The sequence below is a fragment of the Magallana gigas genome, chromosome 6 (genome assembly GCF_963853765.1).
Source record: "Magallana gigas chromosome 6, xbMagGiga1.1, whole genome shotgun sequence".
In the NCBI taxonomy this organism is placed as follows: Eukaryota; Metazoa; Mollusca; class Bivalvia; order Ostreida; family Ostreidae; genus Magallana; species Magallana gigas.
In genome coordinates this window covers 32007539-32029737 of record NC_088858.1, presented here as the reverse complement: position 1 = coordinate 32029737, position 22199 = coordinate 32007539, and positions in this window count along the sequence as shown.

Sequence of the window (22199 nt, the reverse complement as noted above, 5' to 3'; positions counted from 1 at the left end):
AATTAATTTAACGTAAAATATCATATGCAATTTCTTCACAGAGTTTTATGCATTTTTAAAATGTAAAATGTATCCATAATCCATTTGTCAACCCTGAATTGATAATTACCTATCCAGAGAAATGGAGTACCTATATGCAATATTTTGCGAAGAAATGAGTAAGTTAAACAGCTGGTATTTTTTTTTCATAAATTAACAAAAATCAAAATCCAAGTAATATGCACATTTCTAATATAAGTTGAATTGATCTGCAAAACAGCAACTTACATCTTGAAAATATCTGTACAATATATAGGGGTACCAAATGTATGTACAATTGATCTGCAAACAACAACTTCCTACCTTGAAAACTGTTGGAGGAGTTATCCGTACAATAGTGGTACCTTATATGCAATATTCTGCCGAGAGAAAAAAATAAGTTCAACAGCTGGGGTTTTTTCATAGATAAAAAAAAATCAAAATCCAAAAATGCACATATCTGATATATACGATTGATCTGCAAAACATCAATTTTCTATCTTGAAAATATCCGTACATGTACAATAAGTGTTGGGATACAAATTTATATTTTTTAAGTACTGCAATGAATATAGGGAGTAATCACTTAAACCTTAATTGAACACTGACAAAAATATGGAAAAAATAAATAAAAGGCAATGAAGTTCAAAGAAAATGAGCTATATTTGAAGATTGGGAATGTACTTGTATGCACCAGTTAAATTCAATATACTTCAAGTATTTAAGGGTTACAAATTAATGTTGTGTTAAATATACATAGTTTGAAACTATTTTCAAACTAAAGTAAAATATAAACAGTGGATTTGCATTTTATTTTACGACTACGATTTTCGATCTCGACGGACCGAATATACTTTTTTTAGTGTTTTTTTTAAGCTGCAGGTCTGTAGCTCCCGGAGTGACCCCCCCCCCCCCCCCAGAATGGACGACCTGAAAGAACTCTACAGTGCCACCCATTAAAAAATTATGTATTTAGCGAGCGCAAAAACGTGCGCTAATTTTGGACTGATTAACCTTATTTACACTCAAATTCTGTGGAAACAGCACCATTTAATTTTTCATGCAACTTACTACTGATATCGTCTCTTTATTGTCTCTGATAGTCCACCAGCCCCATAAAGTGAAGTGATGCACAGTTTGATTACATGTAAAAATGGCGACTCTGGATCTCGATGTAAATTTAACGTACTTGATTTTCCAAGGTTGGTAGCGTGCTCCGGAGAAAGTCTGTGGCAAGTAAAGAGATTATATCAGTAGTAATTTGCATGAAAGATTTAATGGTACTAAGTGTTTTACAGAATCTGCGTGTAAATAAGGTAAAATAGTCCAAAAACTAGCGCACGTTTTTGTGCGTAATAAATGCACACTTGTTTTAATGATGGGTGGCACTGTAGTTCCCAGGTCGTCAATTCGAATTTTGCAGACCGGGATCCATATACAGACCTGTAGCTTTTGCTTTTTGAAATCTACACTTTAATCAATTAAAAATTACTAGCATACTAATAAAAGTAGAATGAATTATAAAAAAAGAAACAATACATACAAATTAATTGCTTATCGATAAACGCACGCATAACTAAGGTTGTATTTTTAGTGATACACATGCTCATTGTCAGTGTGTACATGTGCAACTTTACAAGTTTTTCAAAGATAGTCGAACAATTTATATTTTAATATTTTAGAGTCGTTTTACAAAGGTTTGGACTCCTGGTGGAATGTTACATGTCTATCTAGTTTGACTGTCAAGCTTGTAATTCGCTAAGAGCGATCGAAATATTCATAGACTTTCACCTGTACACTTGAGAATGAAAATGTGAACATTTATTGGACTGGCTTGTCTCTGCACAAAACTGACTAAAAACTGTCGTCAAAAGATAAAATAAAAAACCAATACATGACGTTCTACGTGTTATTTTGTAATCAAATTACGCATACAATTAAGAGCAGAACAATTCTTTTTTAAACCACTTGTAATTATAACTGCGAAGCTACAGACTTAAGTTCAAGATTTAAAAATCTGAAAAAAATGTCATCATGGAATTATGGGTTGAAACATATAATTAACGTTGACCTGTAAAATATGACCAAGAGTTGAAATATGAAGAACACGTCTTTTATTGAGGAAGCGTCCAGCAAAAGTCATAACATATAAATCATAAGATTATAAACAATAAGTCTTTGCACATATAAAAATAGTGCAACAGATAATATAAAATATCAATGACCGCATTATGTAAAATTAACCATATGACTTACATGTGCAAACATCAATTAAAATAAATAAAAGTATAAAAACCACATAAAGTATATATGCTTATAATCAAATGGGGAGATTAACTTAGGTGGGGAGAATTAACTTTAATGGTAGAGAACTTCACTTGGCCATGATAAGGTACACAAATTATGAAGGAGCAGACATAAACATAGGGTCTTATTTGCATAATTTCAAACTACATGTACTCAATTTGTGTCCATATTACAACTATCTGTTGGGTAAAAGGTCAAAGCTTGCTTATTTACATGTAGTGGTTTCTCTGTCTCAAAGGAGGATACCTCATTCTTCAAATGGGTCTCAAAAAATCAATTCGCGCGAGACATTTTTGTCTGTGTCCATGAAGGTACATTGAGGTTACATTTTCATCGAAAAAATAGATGTATATTTTTTATTTAAGACGAAAAATATTTTGGACCTCTATCCTACTTCTAAAAAAAATAATTAAATTTAATTTTAGATTTGATATAAAGATGTTTGTCACATTTAACACAGGTTGTTTAAATTATTTTTTTCATTAAAATAGATAGCAATGTACCTCCATAGATACAGGTGCTCCGAGTATACACTGGAATTTTCTTGTTCTAAAAATATATCTCTTAGCGACTTACCCTAATTTTAGACATTCGTGTGTAAGATTCTACCTTTTTCTCAACTGAGAGGACACTAAAAATTATGAACCCCTCTTATTATTTCAGATTTTTAAATTTTCAAAATAAGTCTGCATCTAATAAAAAGGCATTGTTCTGTTCTTGTTTGCGAATTAGTCTACAAAACAACATGTAGAACCTCATATTTATTGTTTTGGCCAGTAATAAGCCAGTTCAAGACATGATTACATTTTCATTAAAAAAATGTATAAGATAACCACATCCCCCTTAACACTTCTAGACAATCAACATCAAAAGCCCCCCCCCCCCCCCCTAAAAAAAAAAGATTAGCTGTAGATCTGTAGCCCCGGTCTGAAAAAATTCAGATGGACGACCTCTTGGACAATCACTTTGGTTATATGAGTACATGATACATATGTAAACGATAATGTATTGTACTGTCTTTTGTTTTCAGGTAGTTTCTGGAGCAACTGTTCCGTGACTTCAATTACTTTTTCTCATCATTGTTAGAATTTATAAATTGTTGGGAAGAGAAAGAGATATAAATGCCACTTCTAATAACAATGAGTAAAGTAACAATTTAGTCATTAACAATGCTATAGTACTATTGCAAAAAAATATATAATATGAAAGAATAATTGAGGACATCAGGCTTTGCGGCCAACAACGCTGAGATTTAAAAAAAAAATCGAGTTTATCTTAATATCGAACTGTGTCACCAAATAAATGTTTTTCTCAAACTCAGACTTGTCTTTCAGTTTTTTCTAAAATCTGTGATTGTTCTCAAACGTGGGTGTCATTAAATGATTTCCAACTGATTTCAAACTGAAATGAGAACAAAATTGAGATTTCGGTGAAATTTTGAGATTGGTAAATAGTTACCTAAAAAAGATCTCACGTGAATTCGCTTAACAAAAACGGCCGTCAGAAGACGTCTGCAAAGTCCACATCGTTGTCCAACTCAGTTCCAAGACGTTTAAACAACTCAAATCCTCTAAAAACACTCAACGAAGCGGAGGTATTTGACAGGAACCGGTTTGATCCGGAAACCATTACGAGTAAATTTACCGAAGCCATTCGAACAACCCTTGGGCTCCACTGCACTTTTAGTTGCGCTCCGTTATTTCGCAACGGAATCCTTCTACATCACCATTTTGGACACGTTGCTCGTATCTTAAAGGTTTCACAGGAAGGGCTGTGCGTCGGGTGACCGATCTTCTTTGCAGTCATGTCAAGCACTTCCCAGTGACCAGATCTCGTGAGATTTAAATTAAGACTTTTACATGTTGGTGGAATGACTTGAGTATATCACACACATATAGTTCCAATTGAACCTGCAGTTGCTGTTCAAGAGAAACAATTCTTTGTGTCTGGTGTTGGACGTCCTTCTCTAATTTTAAATCTTGAGAAATTGATGTTTCTGAATTCAGTTGGATTCATAATGAAAGACATTGCATTCATAGGACGACATTGTCTAGAAAACTAAGACAAACTAGAGAAACTGTGAGCAAATCGACAATTTACAGCTTTCTCTTTGAAATTATAATTCAAATATTTCTTTATAGGAGAGAAATCGATGCACCATGCAATTTTCTTATAGTGACCTTAAACTTACAAGAGGCCCATGGGCCACATCGCTCACATGAGCAACAATAGGAATGATAAAATCAGCTTCATGGAGTCATAATACAAAATAGCTGGACAATAAGGTATCGTACATGTAGATCTTGTATTAAAAATAGTTATTTTTATATTTATAATCAAGCCATTTCTAACAGGATGATTTTAACTTCAAATCACATTCAGCATTGCACTTCTCAAGAAGACCCTAAACAATTGTTAACATACAGGATATAAACGTACATCAAAGTCTGAACCCCTTGCGAGTCCCAATAATCGTATCGGAATCAGAGATTAGACAATTTTAAAGAATCAGCAATATGTAACAAGAGGCCAATTGGCCTTAACGGTCACCCGAGTAGCGTATAACCCATACACAAACTTGTCGAGGAGTCTCATATATATGCATTTAATTAATTAGGTTTCATTCTGGAGTAGAAAAATTATAAATTTGTAATGAGGGGACATGAAAGAGAGGACTTCCTGGTGAACATAATTATAAGTCAGTTTTACAGATGTGTGAGAATAGAGAAGAATTTTTTAAAATCATTGTTAAATCATTAAGCATTATATGCATTAACACTATATTGCCATACCCCCCCACCCCCCCCCCCCCCCTTCGTGTCCTGAACCCCTGACCCAGGGGCAATGAATTTCAAAATTTAGGTAGAGGAGTTAGTGGACATCGTAACCATGTATTCAGTTTTTTGCCCACATGTGTTGGAGTAGAGAAGAAGATTTTCTAAGATTTAATTCATTTTAACTTTATGGCCATATTGGCCCTACCCTAGAGCCTGAACCTGTCCCAGGGGTCATGAATTTCACAATTTTGGTAGAGGGCCTCATGGACATCATAACAATTCATTTAGTTTTTAACAAATATATATGGGAGTAGAGAAGAAGATTTTCTAAGATTTAATACATTTTGACTATATGGCCATATTGACCCCACCCTAGAGCTAGCTGCAGGACTGTAGCTCCCGGTCTGAAAAAATTCGGATGGACGACCTGGGAGCTACAGTGCCTCCCATAGTAAAAAACTGCAATTTACTGCGCACAAAAAATGCGCTAGTTTTGGACCGATTAATCTCATTTACGATCACATTCTGTACAAATATTTGATCCCAAAAAATTCCTAGGACATTTTACTACAGATATCGTCACTTCACTTGCCTCTGATATTCTTTTAAACACCATCAGCAGCCCTGTAAATTAAAGTGGTGCAAGTTTGTTTACATTTAAAAATGGCAACTCTCGATCTCGACGTAAATTAACATACTTCATTTTCCGAGGTCGGTTATCATTTTTAAGAGAAAGTCTGAGGCAAGTAAAGTGACGATATCAGTAGTAAATTGGCTGAAGAATTTAATGGTACTAATTCTTTTTACAGAATTTGTGTGAAAATAAGATTAATAAGTCCAAAATTAGCGCAATTTTTTGTGCGCCGTAAATTGCAGATTTTTCCTATGGTAAGCACTGTAGCTCCCAGGTCGTCCATCCGAATTTTTTCAGACCGGGAGCTACAGTCCTGCAGCTACCCTAGAGCCTGAACCCCTGACCCTGGGGACATGAATTTCACACTTTTAGTAGAGGACCTCATAATCATGCATTTAGTTTTTAACAAATATATATGGTAGTAGAGAAGAAGATTTTCTAAGATTTAATACATTTTTACTAAATGGCCATATTGACCCCACTCTTGAGCCAGAACCCCTGACCTAGGGGCCATGAATTTCACAATCTTGGTAGAGGGCTTCATGGACATCATAACTATGCAACCAGTTTTTTCCTTACATGTGTGGGAGCAGAGAACAAGATTTTTGAAAATTTTGCCTTTTTTTTTCATACTAGTATTTGGTCCCACATGTGGCGCCCCGGGGGGTGATAGAGCCATGAATTTCACAATTTAGATTCCTCTTACCATTGAGATGACTCACACCAAAAATTGTAACAATCAGTCTTGTAGTTTTTAAGAAAAAGTTAAAAATGTACAATTGTTAACGCACGTCGCACGACGACGGACGAAAACGGATAGCAATAGGTCACCTGAGTTTACTTGCATATACTGTAGACGTATTTTTTTCCACGGGGTCATAATTCCGCGGAATCGCAATATCAATTTAATCCGCGGGTAAAAATTTACGCGGATTCTTTGAATGAAAAAAAAAATCATTTGAATAAATATTATTAAATTTAGTTCTGAGCGATTTTCATTACCTAGAATTTGTCCAACTTTGGACTTAAATTGTAAGAACTGTTCACAGTGAACAGTAATTATCGGTTGTGCACTGGTCGGTAGTCATTAGTTAGCCGTCAAGATGTTATGACGCCAGCTAAAATCGTCTTGTGAAACACCACATGATGATTATTTAAATTATGAGTTGATCAGTTTTATCCATTAAAGGTCAGAGCACAAAGGGATCTAAAATTGCAGTAAAAACACGGGTCTTAGCCTCAGTAAATTGGGTCATTGAAAGACAGACCCGCTTGAGGCTATTTGTCGTCTGACACGTGCCGTTATCTCAAACTGGGAGAATTTTAAATTTCATGCAAGTAAATTTACAGAAAATTCAATTCTTTAAGAGATTAAATTATTTATTATGTGAATTCTCAATACAAATTTGTTTGACAGTTTGCATGGATAAAAACGATATACATTGGGTACACGTATATGCAAGTGTTAAATAATGTAGAAACTTCCGATTATCCTTATTCATGTAATGCAATTTCAAAATTTTATTCCAAAATGCACTTTAAGTACACTGGGAAAAAATTCCGCGGAAAATTTGTTCCCGCGTTCATAGCGTAAATTAATACCACGCGGACAAAAGTACGTCTACAGTAAGTAAAATCATATATACTCAGTAATAACATTTCAGTTTTTGTGAATATTTAAAATGTTTTCCTTTGTACAAATGGATCCCCAACGTGGCCCCACCATACTCCTAAAGATTTTAATTTGAACAAATTTAAATCTACACTATCTGAAGTTGCTTTCACTAATATTACAGCTTTTCTAAGCAAAGTTTTTTTTAAAGAAAAAGATTTAAGGATATTTCTCTACATTTTCTTATGTAAAAATGTGTTTCCCCCTCTTGTTGTGACCCCATCCTACCCCCGGGGTTATGGTTTTCATAACTTTGAATTTACACTACCTGAGGATGCTTCCACACAAGTTTCAGCTTTTCTAGCCTTATGATTCTGGGAAGAATATTTTGAAAATTTCTCGAAAATGTTCAATAATTCCTTATTGTCTCCCCTTGTAAAAGGGCATGGTTCTTAATGTTCACAACTTTGAATTCCCTTAGCCTAAGGGTGCTTTGTGCCAAGTTTGTTTGAACTTGGCCTAGTGGTTCTTGAGAAGATGTTGAAAATGTGAAAAGTTTACAGACGGACGACAGACAAAATATAATCAGAATAACTCACTTGACTTTTCAGCGCAGGTGAGCTAAAAATGAATGACCAAGATCAAGACACACCCTTCGGCCATAACAACCATTGTGTGAAGTAGGATCTTTTAATGTTTCTCCATAAGAAAAATACAAACCGGACACGAATTATGCACTTTCCCTTTCAGTGACCTTGAACTTGCCCAAAATACGTTGGGTCAAAATCATAATGACACAATATCAGGTCAAAAGCAATCTCTGCGTGAAGTATAAACTACAAATGTTCTCCATAACAAAGATTTGAAATTGACATGATTGCACAGACGGAATGACAGACAATGTGATTCCTAAAACCTCCTAAATTCCACTATGTTTGTGAGGGTATGATAAATGTTGCTTTACACACGTTTACTGACATAGATGACAATCAGTAAACCTTACACCTTAGAAATAGATAATATTTGCAAGAAACATCGAAATACTATAATATCTAAAATGCCTGGATATTTGAAAACAAAAAGAATTAGATGTGGATTTGTGCATATAAAAGAAAATACAGTTTTCCAGGACCAAATATTCTTTTGGCATTTTAAATTTTCAAACATGCTTCAAAGGACCCCAGAGTTAAAATCGAAAGCTGAATATTTGTTTTTGTTTTAGCATTATCAACTTTTAAAATCAGCTTTTGAACATTTATAACAGTAATTGCTTTTCACTTTAAAAAATTATATCAGTTAAAGAAAATAAATAGAACAATTTAAATTTATTTAGTAAAGTATACCTTACAGATACTGTCCCAATTCAACAGAAGTTGATTTTTTAGCATGATTGTTAAACAAAATCACAAGAGACATGTACATCATACGATTATGATTATACATTACAATATTTTCGAATAAAGCAACGTTTTACACACAATTGCAAACATATTGCAAAAAATATTTGAAGAGGGTCAGTTTCTCGGAGTTGCACACTACTGTGGTAAAGACATGGGGAACTGTACAAACCTTCTATGAATTATGTGAAGAAGATCTGAATATCGATGGAATTAAGGAGGACATCGACACAGGATCTAAAGAAATGAAAACAACAAAACAAGGCCAATAATTGTTGTTACTTTATTGCAAGTTCATAGTAAAAACGTCACAACATCTGCAAACCAACTTTCAAAATAAAAAATTTGAAAACGATAATGTTCGGGAAATTTTTCCTATAATCGAGAAACATTAATCATTAAGATGGCAGGGAATATCTCAATAACAAGGATGCCTTAGAATTACTGTCACAGGATGCTGGACCTAGGGGCAATAGGGGATGACTTTGTAAAAATTATCAGCTGAAACATAATCGGAGGGTTGTCAATTAAGTCTAGTGATTAAAAAATCCGATGCCATATTCTCTCACAGAACATCATTTGTTCTAACAGAATGTTGAATTGAAAATGATATTCTCTATTGATGTGAACGAAAGATTTTAGGTATGTCTTTTGATTGTAAAATTCAAAACAAAAAGAATAGGTTTTTTTTTCTATTTGTCAGGTATTTTCTTTAAGAAACATGTTTGTGTACACTAAAATAGCTTAAGTTTAATAAATGTTTAATACAAAGTATTGAAGATACAAAAAATTAGCCTGTGCATGTAAACATACAGGTAGAGAGTTCCATGGACAACGTGTATGAACCGAGAAAATTTTATACCTGCAACATTGTTAAAAAGAAATCTTGGTGCACCCGCGAAAATAAATTATAATTTTCGATACTAGTAATATTCTTTGCGGTGTACACAGCATACATGGCGGAAAAGAAGCATTTCTAAGGAAAGTTCGTACCTGTAAATCGCATGTAAATTTTTTTAATTAACAATAAAAAATGCTTCAAAACCAAATTTGGGGGCCATATAAAATGACAGCACAAAATGGAACATATCGTAAACCGAAAAATGAAATAAAATATTAATCAGGCAGACAGAAAACATACTTATCAAATCAAAGAAAATGATACCCCCAAATCTTTCTTCTGAGGACAACCTACAATTCGAAAAAGCTATGGATTCAATACAGGCATTTGAACCTTAACAAATGCCCCATCCTTTTTCAATTTTGTACAAGATGTCTTAAGAGGAGACTAGACACGAAAGAGGCTACAAGTAAAATATGGGTTGTTGTCTTAGAGATACCGAGGGTAACCCGGTATTAATATGTTCTCACAAGAAAACAACATGGACCCAGGTAAAATACACGAGTAACTTCTAGATTTTACAATTATAGAACAGCAACTTATCAGTAGAATTTCTCCATGTCTAAATGTCCACATGCTTAATCATGGAGGTATTACATCACCAGGTCATTGTGTCACTTTTTCCTAGACGAAATAAATGACCATAAAAAAAAATCCTATATATTGCCTCCTAAAACACCAATAATAAATGTTAGAAAACAAGGAAAAAGTTATACTTCCAAATAATTTATAGAGTCCGTCGTTTTAGAGTTGAACAATTCTTGAAGTGGCTTTAAAATACTAGGTAATAATCCTGTTTATTCTAATACCATTTTTAGTAATGAAAGGTTACCATCGATCCCTGAAAATGGGCAATTAACAAACATTGTTACATTAGAATTTAAAGAAAATACTGCTCACAAAACGGTGGAGGTTCATCACCAGAACAGGCAAACACTGGGGTTTCTCAGGTATTTACAGATTCTGGTGCACAACTACCCGCTTCAAATACACATACGATAAAGGTTGAAAACATTTTTCATGATATAATTGGCGAAACCATGGGGGAAGTTGGCATAAGCAGACAGGATATCATTACCATTCCGTGGCCTACAGGAGAAAGTACCCATGTATCCGCATCTACAGCACAGCTCTTTTTTTACCGTTGCCTTTCCTATCCATTTCCTTAAAGCTCAAGAGACTTTTTGCCAAAAAACCTATTAATGAAGGGCTGAACACTTAATATGGTACGATGATAATAGGTTTGCAAAGCATCCAGAAAAGCTACCTTAAACAAAAAGTAGCTTCATTATCAAACAGAAACCGGGCGATCAGCAGTTAACAAAAATTGAGGTTAACAAACTCAATAATGACACTCCATAGAAAATTTAGGGGCATTACGCAATATTGGGAACAAAGTGGGAAGGCATTATTTACATATAAAATAAATGAAGAAACAGACTGCCTTTTTCACTACTGGCAGTTGTGCAGCATTAAAACATATTAAACGGTTGCTTCAAATGTATGTTTCAGAAACTGTTTCATCTGTGAATCTGAAACCATTCTCAGGAAATTGTCCATATAGTTGCAATTATGTTGAACTAGGTCATGTTTCGAAAATGTAATTGGAACTGTCTTTGGCTTTTGACTCTTACTGGGAAACGCTAGAATTTGCCAAGTCAAGGTCACAATCTTTGTTGCAAGTCAGATAAACAGCCTCATGAATTAGTACATAATGCTATTTCAACTGGTCTATCTGACGAAGAATGTTTCGAAAAACTCTCAAAATGGGCAGTAAAAATTTTGGTATGACTGCTTCTCACCCCTGGTAAGAATGATGTCACCAGCAATAATATATTAAATACCGAAATGGATGTCTTTGTCAGAAATGGAAAGAGATCATCCATATCTTGTTCAGCACTCTCGTCTCCATACTAAATGATGGAGAGCATATGGTGATTTTTCATCAAATCTTTCAAAAAGTGATTCTTCAAATCCATCAGTTTACCATTCAGGAGAGTATTTATCTGAAGTGGGAGATATTCATGATATATCCGTCTCATCGGCATCACATATCATCACCACTGTCACTTCTGTTTTATGTGAATTTCTAGATAATGTGAAGTTTCCATTTACGAATGCAGACCTTGAAAAAGTAAAAGAAGAATTTTACTAGCTGCCGAACTTTCCAAATGTTGTAGGGGCAATTGATGACATTCAAGGAATGACAGGGGATGAAAAGCCAAACTTCATCTGTCTTTCTAAAAGAGAAAGCTATGAAATGTGAATGAAGTTTGGGATTAAATTATTAAAACTTTCAACAATTTTGTGAATAAGTATGTGTACAGCAACAGAGAGTGCATGATGCTAGAAATGTCTGTATCAGCAGCATTCAGTTTAACTTAAGGACAAAAGACCCAATTCACTTCAATAGTGATTTTCATTAACATTTTATATTCCTCTGTTCATTCTGTTTTATGGACATCAGTCTTATAACAAACCAATTATACACGATGTTTCCTTTGATTCATTAGTTAAACAATTAGATTCATTAGTTAAATTCATTAGATTCATCAGTTAAACAATCTTCTTGTTAAAGTCAAGAAAAATCCGTTTTTTTTATTTTTCTACACCGGAATACAGACTCGGATCCATGATTATAGATATTGCTTGGCACCGGCTTTTTAAACCGACACAAACAGAAAATACTGCTCATGCACCACGTTATTTTTTCGAACTGCAGTATGCCAACAAGGGAACCGATGTCGTTAATATAAGAATATTCTTATACACTAAAAAGTTCAGTCCTGCATTCCGTCATATTTCACGCTGGCGTAATATATAACTTCAATTTCAATCCTACTTTCCTTCTTTTCATATCAATTTTTTACATCCTCCAAACAAAGTGGGGGGGGGGGGGGGGGGGGCAACTCCATTATAATTCAATTTTTTATTATACCCCCGCTCCGGAGGAGAGGGGGTATACTGTTTTACCCTTGTGTGTCTGTCTGTCTGTCCGTCCGTCCGTCCGTCTGTAACAAAAATTTCTGTCGCATTTATCTCATCAACTATTTATCTCAGATGCTTGAAATTTTTACACAGTGTTTGTTAAGGCATGCCATATCGTGGGATGTATTTTTGTACCAATCGGACGTCAACTTCCTGTTAAATGACGACTTTGCTTATTTTTTAACCAAAATTTTCAAACAAATTTTCGTCAAAGATTTCTCAGCAACTATTTATCGCAGATGCTTGAAATTTTTACACAATATTTGTATAGGCATGCCATATCGTGGGATATATTTTTGTACCAATCGGACGTCAACTTCCTGTAAAATGAGTACTTTGTTTATTTTTAGGCAAAATTTTCAAACAAATTTCCGTCACAGATTTCTCAGCAACTATTTGTCGCAGATGCTTGAAATTTTAACACACTATTTGTTTTGGCACGCCATATTGTGGGATATATTTTTGTATCAATCGGACGTCAACTTCCTGTTAAATGAGTACTTTGTTTATTTTTAGCCAAAATTTTCAAACAAATTTCTGTCACAGATTTCTCAGCAACTATTTATCACAGATGTTTGAAATTTTTACACCGTGTTTGTTAAGGCATGCCATATCGTGGGATATATTTTTGTACCAATCGGATGCCAGCTTTCTGTTAAATGTCGACTTTGCTTATTTTGCATATTCACATCAGAGCGGGGGTATCACTAGTGAGCATTGGCTCACAGATATCTTGTTTGTAAATTTTAAAAAAATTAGTTGCTGCGAGAAAAAGTGGCACCCCTGATGCTACGTGCCTGCGATGGGCAAAATCTGAAAAAGAAGACCTTGATACCTTGTCAGAGTGGGTTAAAGCATCAGATGTATATTAAAATCTCGTATTAAACGACTGAGAGATCAAATGAAAACCATCTATCCTTCTGTTTTCATAAAGCAGAAGTGAGATAAGAACTAGATTGACTGCACGATCAGTATGTACTGGTCCCTGCTGATAAGACAGTAACAACATTGTCTTTGTGTAAGGCAAAGAACAAGGTTTCAATTTTACAAATAGTAATCCTACTTACACCCATAGTAGTCTTTCCAAACAGGAAATACTTCAAAATCATAAATCAGTTATGGATATGGTTTTTATGCACATTGTGTCATAACATTCAATTTAGGCGACAGATGACAAACTCTGCATGACATGCTGCTTAATTTATAATGCAATAGCTCTCAACATACCTTATAAGGAAAATAAACATCGTGTACAAATAAAGGCTCAATTATAAAAGGCATTTTTCCAACTTGAATGAGATGTGAAAGGACTATGTGCGGTTTTATGCATTTTTTGCCCCCAAAATTAAAGTTTTATAAAGCGCTTTAAAAATAAGGGTGAAGATAGCTAGAATCATTTTAAAAATAAGGGTGCAAAAGGTTATCACCACAGTGACGTCATAGTGTAGAAATGACGTCATGAAAATTGCCTAATTTTAATAAATTGATGTTTTGAGGCAAAATATTGGTGTTTTCCAATGATTTTTCGACTGGGAAACATTGAGCGCAGGCTTGCTAAAGTACCACATTTTAGTAAAATGTGTATAATTAGAGAGGTTGAGATTTAAAACGTGTACGGGTACGTGTACGTGTGTTAAAACTACACGTACACGTTTTTATAATTTATCAGTTGAGATTTCTTAACTTGTAGGATATAAATGTGTACGTAAATCGACGCAGTTTTGTGACATCAATTTATTTAGTTAATTCCAAATAAATGGTAAATTTCTTATCCATTTTCATGCAAATGAAGCTTAAAATCTATAAAATGTATCACAAGAATAAATTCACTCATCAATAAGATTTTCTTTGTTGTAAAAAGCTACACGTTTGTATTTACGTGTAGACGACACTCTACAAGTTTAGAGAACGTGTAGAAACCATGTCGTCACAAAAACTGATGACGTAATTCGCGAAGAATTTAGGTGGTTCCCCTAGTTCACGTACACGTACACGTTTGAAATCTTAACCTCTCTATTATCTGAAGAAAAACATATGTTAAAATCTTACTAGAGCAGACCTGCGCTCTATACTTCCGAATGCAAAATATAAAGCAAAAATGAGAATATTTTCATCCGTTTGCAAATTTGCGGGAATAAGGTCATAAAGTTGACGTCATAGATAAATAGCCAATGAGCAATGGTGGTTAAAATGAAAATTAAAGTGATAGACGTCCACTGTACAATGATTTATGAAGATTTGATTTTTATACAACACTATTTAAAAATTGGTTAAAATTGGGGGCAGATATTAGACCATACCGCACATAGTCCCTTATGTTCAAAAGTATAATAAAAACTAGCTTTGAACAATTGCATTTGAATATTAAAACTATAGATTGTTTTTATGTTGTCCGAAACTTTTTTTATGCTGGCCGAAACTCCCTAGGCCGAAGATTAAATTCGGCTTGCGCTTGTGTTTGTCCATGTTAAATTTCCTGCTGGAATGTCGAATTTGCAGACGCATATCTGTATGCGCAGCCGCGCTGAAAACGAGTGTGTTGCTTTGAAAGCTTTTGTCGTAAGTGTATTGTCCTTTACAAAAATTAAGATTATTAAGAATCAAAATTTGTTGTCAGTTCTCCTGTACAAATTTTGATTTAATTTAATACAAAACAAACAGTTTTTGTAATTTTGTTGTTTATTATCTACATCAATGAAACCGCTTATATCATTGAAAAAAAAATGACTGAGTAAGTTGAGAACTTAAAAAATCTTATCTACTGAGTACCTATTCGATGTAGTTATTTACAGGAACTCAAATGACAGCAATTCTCAGTGAAATTTATCTAGACAGTATTCACTCACTTCTACTGCTTATAATTCAAAAACTAAACAAAGTAGACTCTATGGAAACGCGTCCTGGGGCCATTGAAACTCAAATTTCAGACATCACATAAGTGACAGATTCAGTATCCTCTTTGACGGCAAGGGTTAATACGATAGAATTAGAAGTAAACACGGTAAAGAAAACAATGTCGGATGTGGAAAATAACACAAAAGCTATGAGTGATATATTTGATGATGTAAACAAAAAATTCGATCTTAAACTCTCTACATAAAGACAGGACACTCATCAGATAAGAGACCAGTTTACGAAAGCAATGGACACATGGAAAGGCAGTGTGAAGACCTAAAGAAATCAGTGGTGGACTTAAAGTCAAGGTCAATGCGTGATAATCTTGTCTTCAGTGGCATCCCTGAACGCGATGATAAAGACTGTGAGGAGGTCATTCAGAACTACCTGAAAACCAAGCTCAAGCTAGACAACGACATTTGAACGACTGCGCAGAATGGGAAAAAGAGACGAGGTCTGAACGAAACCGAGGATAATTGTGGCTAAATTCTCATTCTTCAGGAATAGAGAACTGGTACGTCTACAAGCACCCAAGAAACTAAAAAGATTCAACATCGCGGTTAATGAGCAGTTCCCAACAGAAATAGAGAAGAGAAAGACATTATACCCTGTTATGAGAACGGCAAGAAAGAACGGTCATCGAGTGAATCTAGTGAGAAAGAGCCTCTACATATACGGGCGGCTTTATGTGCCACCAGCGTTGGGAAAGGACGACTCGGACCAGGCGGAACATAGAACAGAACACAAGACCGATTATGCATCAGTGACTAAGGTGGGCATAAATACAATCCCAAAAGCATCCAAAGTCAAAGATACAGTGAGATACATACTCGTACTCCAATGTTGAGGTTATAAAACTCTTTTAAACTCATACTCGGACTCCAACAGAGTACATACTCAAGTAAGCTTAAGTAAGCTTCGTAGCATCCTCAGAGTCGTACTCAAACACAAAGAAACATGGCTGCTCACAGACGACAATTTCGTCAAAGGTTGCTTCAACAGCAACACAGGCGTCCTAGATTGTTTAAGGACCGTTCAAGTCCTCTAGAAGATTTAGACGAAGACGATGTCTTCGAGCAGTACCGGTTTCGGCCACTTACGATTGTTTACGTCGTTGGACTCCTCCCAGGCCACAAATCGAAATCAGCCATTGCCACCCCTCCTGCAAGTCCTTTTGTGTTTACGTTACTTCGACACCGGTGCAATGCATCTTCTAGTTGGAGATTCGCTTAACATTCTCGTAGTTCAAGGAAGATGGAACATTGCGAGGCACATTGCGAATCTTGCTCGTCGATTCGTCGTGTTTCCAACCGGCGTAGACACTACCTCTACTTACTAAACGTGACTTTTCTTCGATTGCGGGTACATATTTTTAAAATCTTTTAAATTACTGAGCGGTATCAAGCGTGACTTTTCTTCGATTGCGGGTACATATTTTTTAAAATCTTTTAAATTACTGAGCGGTATCAAATGATTTCGCTCCCTGACTATTTGGCTCCCTATTATAAAACATAAATGAAATGTCATTACTTTGGCTCTTGTTTACTGTGTTTATTCAAATACATTATATAAATTCACAAATGATTCAACTGAATAAAAATAAAAATAATGATAAGCATCTAATTATTTATTTATTAATAAAAAAAAATCATCAGTCACATGTTAAAAAATTTAAAAAAGATTAAACACTAAACATGAATATATTTTTTAATTTCCCAATGTTCTTGGATGTGTGGATGGCACACAGATCAAAATAATAAAGCCACGACAGAATGAGGCCGATTTCGTGAACAGGAAAGGATATCATTCACTGGATGTTCAGGTTATTTACCATATTAAATTATGATCATAAGATTCTTCTGCAATTCAAAAATCTTCCAATTATATAAACAACAAAATGTGCATATAGAAGATGAAATAGAAAAAAATATGCATTTCATTCTAGACATGCACAAAACAATAGAGGGAAAAAACTTCCCACCTCACCATTCCATTCTGAGCGAGAAAGAGAGAGAGATAGAAAGGAGCTATTTTGTTGAATATTGAACACTCATTTTTTCAGATGTGCTGTGATGCCTCGTTTGTCATTACGAGTTGTGTAGCTGGCTGGCCAGGATTGGTGCACGACAGCAGAATATTTCGGCAGTCAAGGCTGTGTGCACAATTTGAGAACGGTAAACATTAAAACAATAGACCTAGAAGCTAGAATGATATTGGTAGACTAAAAATTGGAGAAATTACGTTAGAAACGTTATTCTCTATTAGACAGCCAAGAATTTAGGATATAAATATACACACAAACATGTTAAAATTTACAAAATTAAAGTTAACATCCTTAACTTTTGATCAGGGTTCAAATGTCATTTTAGCTTACCTGGCTTAAAACTCTACTTTGTTGTTTTAGCTCCAGTCATTGTCAATCTTCCTGTCTATGAGAGAGAGAGAGAGAGAGAGAGAGAGAGAGAGAGAGAATTATTACGAGTTTAACATTCCGCAAATATCCGCCCATTCCTCCTTTTTCATAACTGTTTTCCTTTTCCCCCCGACTCTTTACTCCCCATCTCTTTCAACCACATTTTGAATTAACAAAATCTCATCATTTTCTGTCCATTTTCTTTGCAAAGCTCTCTCAGCCCCAACCTCCATTAACAGCCATTTTTATGTTTGCAGACGAGAAAAAAGAATGTATATTACCTGTCGGATAAATAAATTTATCTGAATCCAGCCTCTAGTGTTTTGCAGCCATGTCAGATTGTTTACTACAGTTACGGAACATTTTCGATTACCTCGGTTTTTAAAGTCGTACTCAGTGGTATGGTTTATGGGGAGACGTGCCTTTTATGATTTTATGCCAGTTAATCTATGTATATGTATCTTTGTAAGTTGGTAGGTGGAACAATTTTAATATTCCATGTGAAAACCATAAATGCGGCTTATGTGAAGCCAATCAAATTGGCATAAAATTTCATTTTTTAGAATGCAGTGCATTGTCACAGGTAAGAAAAAAATGTTTATCTTAAAAACCCAAAAATCTTCTAATTTAGAACACTTATGTCATCTTCAAATGTGTAATTCTTATGAAAATGTGTACTTTTATTAGAAAATATTTGATTTGGTGGGTCAATCTACGTAATAACTATGAAAAATTTATTGTTTAATTTATTCTGTTTTTCTTTTGTAAAGCCTGCTTTTCTTATACTTTTGTACATTATATAATTCTTCTAACATTATACGGTATGAGTAAAAAATTAATGAACTTAAACTTGATTTCTAGGCAGAAAAAGTATGTGTGATCTGCAAGATCAAAGTAAGAACGTGGTGCGCATCCTCCAGCGTTGGACTGTGTGTGAAGTGTTTCATAACCTTTCCTACAACTAGGCAATATGAGGAATAAAATAAAACATCAATATGTTATCTTCTTTCTAGTTTTATTTAAAACTTTAGAATTTACCGGCATGATACAGCAAGTAGGTCATGCCTAACGATCGACAGTAATATATAAACAACGATTTAAAAAAAATGATTTCCTTGTTTCAGTTCTGATGCTTAAAATCTCGGAGTTAATATACGCTAGGACCACAAAAATTAACTACTGAGAGAAGTATCAAGCGTTAAAATTAAAGAAATTATAAAATGAAAAATAATAGATAAGTTATGGCTGAAACGGGCACTTTGTGTAACACAATTGAGCGTAAAATTATTTTCGTTAAATAACGTCAAAATTTATGACGTCGTTTCACTGTCACAGTAACTTAAAATATGTGTATGCTAGGGTTGCAGCCAGAGGTTTAAGTGTGTTTCCAGCTCGTAGGAATTCCATTAAGCTTATTTTTGGTTTCGTGAAAACGACTTACGAAATGACTTGAAAATTCTCCAGAACTTTATTTTTCTCATTTCAATGTTCTACCTCTTGATGAGAGATCACTTATTGGTTCCAAAAAACTAGTATCGATTTGGATTACCAGTAGATATACTGGTATTTCTGATAAGAGTTTGAGAGGTATCCATATAGTTGTTTTCTTAGGTGATGATGTCCGCCTTCCACCAGTTTTAGATAACCTTGTTTATCATTCCAATAATAAATCAAAAGAAACATACAAGGAGTCCTCGGCTAGCAGGACTTTTAATCAGCTGTTGCATTTAAAACAATTATTCGTCAAAGGAGACTTAACGAAGTCCTCCCCAATGTACGCCAATGTAAAGTTACAGAATCTCAGGCAGTAGGGTTAAAACAGTTTCAGTAGAACAACCTCAACAATTTGGAGACGATTTTTTTCCGCAGAATGTCAGTTGTGTTAAAAACAGATAAAATATATCCTAGAACGTTGGCTTTTGTATCTAGAAATTCAAATGCCCTTTTGTTTTTGACCCTGATTTTGCTATATAAATGATTATAATTTCATGAAATATTCTGGAATTTTCACAATCATTAATGTAACTTATATTTTATTATAATTTTAGTTGTCATATGCATCGATTTTATTTTCTGTCAATCTTAAATATATTTTATTTTAGGATTATCAAACATTTTAGGGTGCATTGACGGCACTTTAATTGAAATAACTGCCTCTAATGAGAATGAGCCCGACTATGTTAATCGCAAAGAATTCCAATCACTGAACATACAGGTAAAATTTTCGATGGAGAAAAAATAATACTCTCAGCCTTACGAGGAGCAGGTTTTCAAATTTGTTAACATAATGGTTTGTTTCCACAGGCTGTCTGTAATGACAATTACAAAATTAATTGTAACTGCGAAATGGCCCAGGAGTATCCACGACAGCCGAATATGGCGCATATCTGCATTGTATTTGAGAATGGTATTTGGCTTTTACCATATGCATGCATAATAGCCTGTGCAAAAGATTTCGATAAATGACTCCATTACTCAATCACACTATCCATCAGCAAAGAGTCAACGCATCGCAGTGTAAAACAAGGGTGATGTTATAGCAAACTTTCGGAATCTTGAAAAGCAGATGGCTAACAGGACCTCGCTCGAGGTCGCATTTGACGTCACACATCATGGCGGGTAGATCGAGAGAGAAAATATGCATATCGCGACATTTGAATTTCATCGCTTCCAAACTCACGAATTAGGCAGAATATTTTATGAAAACGTTCATTAACTTCATTTTTAATGAGTATAGAATGATTTTATTTTAAAAATTCCGAAAATTGAAAAACATGCGATATGTCCTTTAAAGGAGTGCTCTGGTATACTAAAATATACAAAAGAAAGTGTTACTTTTTTGCATCTAATAATTAATATTTACGTTTTATTGTTTTCCATGTGATATCACTACGTATCGATTTTGTACTAAACGTATAATTAGGGCGCAAGCCAGGTTAGCTTTTACTGCCAAAAATCTATGGTACTATATTAAAATAATATACTCGAATTTTGGGGTTTTAATACCGAGAAATCGGAAGAGTACTACCTTTTGTTTTAAATATTTTAAACATCATCGGTACATGAAGATTACCAATTTGTTTTTATTTTTTCTCAATCAAGTTTCGCTAATTAATAATCAACGAGTATTCATTTTAAAAATCCTGAAATCATCTGGATTTTACAATCTTGCGCATGTGTACTACATTCACGCTAAATCACAGGAGGTTCTTTAATGAATGCTTCCACAATATCACATTTGCATGGATTAACTCAAGACACAAAAATACAATTACGTGTAAATTTGAATAGGAAATTTGCTATATATTCTGTTCATAAAAGAAAAAACGGGAGATAACTCTAACTCAATGCATTTAAAATGAAAAATACCGAAAGTTCCGATTGTCAACATAGTGTGTAAATTTGAAAAGAGTAAAAAACGTTGGTGAAAAAGTGTTGAATTCTTCAACTTTCAAAATTGTATATGAATAATTTGACTGTTATTTTCAATGCAGCTTCATTCATTTTCATTAATTAAAATGAACGGAAACTGCATATAAAGTGATTTTTTTTTTACATCAAAGGGGCAGAACCCTGTCAAAAAATGCTTGATCGTACCCAAAATTGAATTTGGCCTAGATATTATCATGATAAACCTGTATGCCAAATTTTATTTCTTTAGGTTTATCCTCTGCAAAGAAAATAATCGGAAACTGCAAATAATTGGATTTTTTTTTACGACCAAGGGGCAAAACTCTGTCGAAAATTGCTTGATCGTACCCAATATTGAACTTGGCCTAGATATTATCATGATAAACTTGTATACCAAATTTCATTTCAATATGTTCACCCTCTGCAAAGAAAATAATCGGAAACTGCAAATAATTGGAATTTTTCTACGTCCAAGGGGCAAAACTCTGTCGAAAATTGCTTGATCGTACCCAATATCTAACTTGGCTTTACTTTCTATTATATCCGAGGATTTTGGTACTCAAATTTTGAAACGCCCCTAGTAAAATAAGGAAGTAAATGATGATGTAATTTCTGCATTGATTTTCACTCGTCATTAACTGATTAACGTATAAAAATTTGAATAAAAAATCTTTTGTGAAAGGAATTAGGTCCACCGTCCTTAACATATCAATTATGACGTCATAATGGATTTAGCACCAAAACACTTTGGAATCCTTTACTAGATCAAGACCTTAAGAACGTGTTCATATTTGTTTTATATTTTTAAACACAGTAATAGGATTCTAAATCATGTAATGGTTGTGT